The sequence below is a fragment of the Lemur catta genome, chromosome 22 (assembly GCF_020740605.2).
Source record: "Lemur catta isolate mLemCat1 chromosome 22, mLemCat1.pri, whole genome shotgun sequence".
Classification (NCBI taxonomy): Eukaryota; Metazoa; Chordata; class Mammalia; order Primates; family Lemuridae; genus Lemur; species Lemur catta.
Window position 1 is genome coordinate 1,671,457 of NC_059149.1, and position 7,125 is coordinate 1,678,581.

Genomic DNA, 7,125 nt, shown 5'->3' on the forward strand with positions numbered 1-7,125 from the left:
GCATCAACCCTAGGATAGTGTTAGTGTTAGGGTTAGCATCAGCCCTAGGATAGTGTTAGGGTTAGGGTTAGGGTTAGCATCAGCCCTAGGATAGTGTTAGTGTTAGGGTCAACATCAGCCCTAGGATAGTGTTAGGGTTAGGGTTAGGGTTAGCATCCGCCCTAGGATAGTGTTAGGGTTAGGGTTAGGGTTAGCATCAGCCGTAGGATAGTGTTAGGGTTAGGGTTAGCATCAACCCTAGGATAGTGTTAGAGTTAAGGTTAGGGTTAGCATCAGCCCTAGGATAGTGTTAGTGTTAGGGTTAGCATCAGCCCTAGGATAGTGTTAGGGATAGGGTTAGGGATAGCATCCGCCCTAGGATAGTGTTACGGTTAGGGATAGGGTTAGCATCAGCCCTAGGATAGTGTTAGGGTTATGGTTAGGTTTAGCATCAGCCCTAGGATAGTGTTAGGGTAAGGGTTAGGGTTAGCATCAGGCCTAGGATACTGTTAGGGTTACGGTTAGAATCAGCCATAGGATAGTGTTAGGTTTAGGGTTAGGGTTAGCATCAGCCCTAGGACAGTGTTAGGTTTAGGGTTATGGATATCATCAGGCCTAGTATATTGTTAGTGTTAGGGTTAGCATCAGCCCTAGGATAGTGTTAGGGTTAGGGTTAGGGTTAGCATCAGCCCTAGGATAGTGTTAGGGTTAGGGTTAGGGTTAGCATCAGCCCTAGGATAGTGTTAGGGTTAGGGTTAGGGTTAGCATCAGCCCTAGGATATTATTAGGGTTAGGGTTAGCATCAGCCCTAGAATAGTGTTAGGGTTAGGGATAGGGTTAGCACCAGGCCTAGGATAGTGTTAGTGTTAGGGTTAGCATCAGCCTTAGGATAGTGTTAGGGTTAGGGTTAGGGTTAGCATCAGCCGTAGGATAGTGTTAGGGTTAGGGTTAGCCTCAGCCCTAGGATAGTGTTAGAGTTAGGGTTAGTGTTAGCATCAGCCCTAGGATAGTGTTAGGGTTAGGGTTTGGGTTAGCATCAGCCCTAGGATAGTGTTAGTGTTAGGGTTAGCATCAGCCCTAGGATAGTGTTAGCGTTAGGGTTAGGGTTAGCATCAGCCCTAGGATAGTATTAGGGTTAGGGATAGGGTTAGGGTTAGGGTTAGGGTTAGCATCAGCTCTAGGATAGTGTTAGGGTTAGGGCTAGGGTTAGCATCAGCCCTACAATAGTGTTAGGGTTAGGGATAGGGTTAGCATCAGGCCTAGGATAGTGTTATGGTTAGGGTTAGCATCAGCCCTAGGATAGTGTTAGGGTTAGGGTTAGGGTTAGCATCAGCCCTAGGTTAGTGTCAGGGTTAGGGTTAGCATCAACCCTAGGATAGTGTTTGGGTTAGGGTTAGGGTTAGCATCAGCCCTAGGATAGTGTTAGGGTTAGGGTTAGCATCAGCCGTAGGATAGTGTTAGGTTTAGGGTTAGGGATATCATTAGGCCTAGGATATTGTTAGGGTTAGGGTTAGCATCAGCCCTATGATAGTGTTAGAGTTAGGGTTAGGGTTAGCAACAGCCCTAGGATAGTGTTAGGGTTAGGGTTAGGGTTAGCATCAGCCCTAGGATAGTGTTAGGGTTAGGGTTAGGGTTAGCATCAGCCCTAGGATAGTGTTAGGGTTAGGGTTGGCATCAGCCCTAGAATAGTGTTAGGGTAAGGGTTAGGGTTATCATCAGGCCTAGGATAGTGTTAGGGTTAGGGTTAGCATCAGCTCTAGGATAGTGTTAGGGTTAGGGTTAGGGATAGCATCAGCCCTAGGATAGTGTTAAGGTTAGGGTTAGGGTTATCATCAGGTCTAGGATAGTGTGAGGGCTAGGGTTAGCATCAGACTTAGGATAGTGTTAGGGTTAGGGTTAGGGTTAGCATCAGCCCTAGGATAGTATTAGGGTTAGGGTTAGGGTTAGGGTTAGGGTTAGCATCAGCTCTAGGATAGTGTTAGGGTTAGGGTTAGGGTTAGCATCAGCCCTACGATAGTGTTAGGGTTAGGGTTAGGGTTAGCATCAGGCCTAGGATAGTGTTAGGGTTAGGGTTAGCATCAGCCCTAGGATAGTGTTAGGGTTAGGGTTAGGGTTAGCATCAGCCCTAGGATAGTGTCAGGGTTAGGGTTAGCATCAACCCTATGATAGTGTTTGTGTTAGGGTTAGGGTTAGCCTCAGCCCTAGGAGAGTGTCAGGGTTAGGGATAGGGTTAGCATCAGGCCTAGGATAGTGTTAGGGTTAGGGTTAAGGTTAGCATCAGGCCTAGGATAGTGTTAGGGTTACGGTTAGAATCAGCCCTAGGATAGTGTTAGGGTTAGGGTTAGGGTTAGCATCAGCCCTAGGATAGTGTTAGGTTTAGGGTTAGGGATATCATCAGGCCTAGGATATTGTTAGGGTTAGGGTTGGCATCAGCCCTAGGATAGTGTTAGTGTTAGGGTTAGGGTTAGCATCAGCCCTAGGATATTATTAGGGTTAGGGTTAGCATCAGCCTTAGGATAGTGCTGGGTTAGGGTTAGGGTTAGCACCAGGCCTAGGATAGTGTTAGTGTTAGGGTTAGCATCAGCCTTAGGATAGTGTTAGGGTTAGGGTTAGGGTTAGCATCAGCCGTAGGTTAGTGTTAGGGTTAGGGTTAGCCTCAGCCCTAGGATAGTGTAAGAGTTATGGTTAGGGTTAGCATCAGCCCTGGATAGTGTTAGGGTTAGGGTTAGGGTTAGCATCAACCCTAGGATAGTGTTAGTGTTAGGGTTAGCATCAGCCCTAGGATAGTGTTAGGGTTAGGGTTACGGTTAGCATCAGCCCTAGGATAGTATTAGGGTTAGGGTTAGGGTTAGGGTTAGGGTTAGCGTTAGCATCAGCTCTAGGATAGTGTTAGGGTTAGGGTTAGGGTTAGCATCAGCCCTAGGATAGTGTTAGGGTTAGGGTTAAGGTTAGCATCAGCCCTAGGATAGTGGTAGGGTTAGGGTTAGGGTTAGCATCAGCCCTAGGATAGTTTTAGGGTTAGGGTTAGCATCAGCCCTAGGATAGTGTTAGGGTTAGGGTTAGCATCAGCCCTAGGATAGTGTAAGAGTTATGGTTAGGGTTAGCATCAGCCCTAGGATAGTGTTAGGGTTAGGGTTAGGGTTAGCATCAACCCTAGGATAGTGTTAGTGTTAGGGTTAGCATCAGCCCTAGGATAGTGTTAGGGTTAGGGTTAGGGTTAGCATCAGCCCTAGGATAGTATTAGGGTTAGGGTTAGGGTTAGGGTTAGGGTTAGCGTTAGCATCAGCTCTAGGATAGTGTTAGGGTTAGGGTTAGGGTTAGCATCAGCCCTAGGATAGTGTTAGGGTTAGGGTTAAGGTTAGCATCAGCCCTAGGATAGTGGTAGGGTTAGGGTTAGGGTTAGCATCAGCCCTAGGATAGTTTTAGGGTTAGGGTTAGCATCAGCCCTAGGATAGTGTTAGGGTTAGGGTTAGGGTTAGCATCAGCCCTAGGATAGTGTTAGGGTTAGGGTTAGCCTCAGCCCTAGGAGAGTGTTAGGGTTAGGGATAGGGTTAGCATCACGCCTAGGATAGTGTTAGGGTTAGGGTTAGGGTTAGCATCAGGCCTAGGATAGTGTTAGGGTTACGGTTAGAATCAGCCCTAGGATAGTGTTAGGGTTAGGGTTAGGGTTTGCATCAGCCCTAGGATAGTGTTAGGTTTAGGGTTAGGGATATCATCAGGCCTAGGATATTGTTAGGGTTAGGGTTAGCATCAGCCCTATGATAGTGTTAGAGTTAGGGTTAGGGTTAGCAACAGCCCTAGGATAGTGTTAGGGTTAGGGTTAGGGTTAGCATCAGCCCTAGGATAGTGTTAGGGTTAGGGTTAGGGTTAGCATCAGGCCTAGGATAGTGTTAGGGTTACGGTTAGAATCAGCCCTAGGATAGTGTTAGGGTTAGGGTTAGGGTTTGCATCAGCCCTAGGATAGTGTTAGGTTTAGGGTTAGGGATATCATCAGGCCTAGGATATTGTTAGGGTTAGGGTTGGCATCAGCCCTAGGATAGTGTTAGTGTTAGGGTTAGGGTTAGCATCAGCCCTAGGATATTATTAGGGTTAGGGTTAGCATCAGCCTTAGGATAGTGCTGGGTTAGGGTTAGGGTTAGCACCAGGCCTAGGATAGTGTTAGTGTTAGGGTTAGCATCAGCCTTAGGATAGTGTTAGGGTTAGGGTTAGGGTTAGCATCAGCCGTAGGTTAGTGTTAGGGTTAGGGTTAGCCTCAGCCCTAGGATAGTGTAAGAGTTATGGTTAGGGTTAGCATCAGCCCTGGATAGTGTTAGGGTTAGGGTTAGGGTTAGCATCAACCCTAGGATAGTGTTAGTGTTAGGGTTAGCATCAGCCCTAGGATAGTGTTAGGGTTAGGGTTACGGTTAGCATCAGCCCTAGGATAGTATTAGGGTTAGGGTTAGGGTTAGGGTTAGGGTTAGCGTTAGCATCAGCTCTAGGATAGTGTTAGGGTTAGGGTTAGGTTTAGCATCAGCCCTAGGATAGTGTTAGGGTTAAGGTTAGGGTTAGCATCAGCCCTAGGATAGTGTTAGGGTTAGGGTTAGCATCAGCCCTAGGATAATGTTAGGGTTAGGGTTAGGGTTAGCATCAGCCCTAGGATAGTGTTAGGGTTAGGGTTAGCATCAGCCCTAGGATAGTGTAAGAGTTATGGTTAGGGTTAGCATCAGCCCTAGGATAGTGTTAGGGTTAGGGTTAGGGTTAGCATCAACCCTAGGATAGTGTTAGTGTTAGGGTTAGCATCAGCCCTAGGATAGTGTTAGGGTTAGGGTTAGGGTTAGCATCAGCCCTGGGATAGTGTTAGTGTTAGGGTCAACATCAGCCCTAGGATAGTGTTAGGGTTAGGGTTAGGGTTAGCATCCGCCCTAGGATAGTGTTAGGGTTAGGGTTAGGGTTAGCATCAGCCGTAGGATAGTGTTAGGGTTAGGGTTAGCATCAACCCTAGGATAGTGTTAGAGTTAAGGTTAGGGTTAGCATCAGCCCTAGGATAGTGTTAGTGTTAGGGTTAGCATCAGCCCTAGGATAGTGTTAGGGTTAGGGTTAGGGATAGCATCCGCCCTAGGATAGTGTTACGGTTAGGGATAGGGTTAGCATCAGCCCTAGGATAGTGTTAGGGTTATGGTTAGGTTTAGCATCAGCCCTAGGATAGTGTTAGGGTAAGGGTTAGGGTTAGCATCAGGCCTAGGATACTGTTAGGGTTACGGTTAGAATCAGCCATAGGATAGTGTTAGGTTTAGGGTTAGGGTTAGCATCAGCCCTAGGACAGTGTTAGGTTTAGGGTTATGGATATCATCAGGCCTAGTATATTGTTAGTGTTAGGGTTAGCATCAGCCCTAGGATAGTGTTAGGGTTAGGGTTAGGGTTAGCATCAGCCCTAGGATAGTGTTAGGGTTAGGGTTAGGGTTAGCATCAGCCCTAGGATAGTGTTAGGGTTAGGGTTAGGGTTAGCATCAGCCCTAGGATATTATTAGGGTTAGGGTTAGCATCAGCCCTAGAATAGTGTTAGGGTTAGGGATAGGGTTAGCACCAGGCCTAGGATAGTGTTAGTGTTAGGGTTAGCATCAGCCTTAGGATAGTGTTAGGGTTAGGGTTAGGGTTAGCATCAGCCGTAGGATAGTGTTAGGGTTAGGGTTAGCCTCAGCCCTAGGATAGTGTTAGAGTTAGGGTTAGTGTTAGCATCAGCCCTAGGATAGTGTTAGGGTTAGGGTTTGGGTTAGCATCAGCCCTAGGATAGTGTTAGTGTTAGGGTTAGCATCAGCCCTAGGATAGTGTTAGCGTTAGGGTTAGGGTTAGCATCAGCCCTAGGATAGTATTAGGGTTAGGGATAGGGTTAGGGTTAGGGTTAGGGTTAGCATCAGCTCTAGGATAGTGTTAGGGTTAGGGCTAGGGTTAGCATCAGCCCTACAATAGTGTTAGGGTTAGGGATAGGGTTAGCATCAGGCCTAGGATAGTGTTATGGTTAGGGTTAGCATCAGCCCTAGGATAGTGTTAGGGTTAGGGTTAGGGTTAGCATCAGCCCTAGGTTAGTGTCAGGGTTAGGGTTAGCATCAACCCTAGGATAGTGTTTGGGTTAGGGTTAGGGTTAGCATCAGCCCTAGGATAGTGTTAGGGTTAGGGTTAGCATCAGCCGTAGGATAGTGTTAGGTTTAGGGTTAGGGATATCATTAGGCCTAGGATATTGTTAGGGTTAGGGTTAGCATCAGCCCTATGATAGTGTTAGAGTTAGGGTTAGGGTTAGCAACAGCCCTAGGATAGTGTTAGGGTTAGGGTTAGGGTTAGCATCAGCCCTAGGATAGTGTTAGGGTTAGGGTTAGGGTTAGCATCAGCCCTAGGATAGTGTTAGGGTTAGGGTTGGCATCAGCCCTAGAATAGTGTTAGGGTAAGGGTTAGGGTTATCATCAGGCCTAGGATAGTGTTAGGGTTAGGGTTAGCATCAGCTCTAGGATAGTGTTAGGGTTAGGGTTAGGGATAGCATCAGCCCTAGGATAGTGTTAAGGTTAGGGTTAGGGTTATCATCAGGTCTAGGATAGTGTGAGGGCTAGGGTTAGCATCAGACTTAGGATAGTGTTAGGGTTAGGGTTAGGGTTAGCATCAGCCCTAGGATAGTATTAGGGTTAGGGTTAGGGTTAGGGTTAGGGTTAGCATCAGCTCTAGGATAGTGTTAGGGTTAGGGTTAGGGTTAGCATCAGCCCTACGATAGTGTTAGGGTTAGGGTTAGGGTTAGCATCAGGCCTAGGATAGTGTTAGGGTTAGGGTTAGCATCAGCCCTAGGATAGTGTTAGGGTTAGGGTTAGGGTTAGCATCAGCCCTAGGATAGTGTCAGGGTTAGGGTTAGCATCAACCCTATGATAGTGTTTGTGTTAGGGTTAGGGTTAGCCTCAGCCCTAGGAGAGTGTCAGGGTTAGGGATAGGGTTAGCATCAGGCCTAGGATAGTGTTAGGGTTAGGGTTAAGGTTAGCATCAGGCCTAGGATAGTGTTAGGGTTACGGTTAGAATCAGCCCTAGGATAGTGTTAGGGTTAGGGTTAGGGTTAGCATCAGCCCTAGGATAGTGTTAGGTTTAGGGTTAGGGATATCATCAGGCCTAGGATATTGTTAGGGTTAGGGTTGG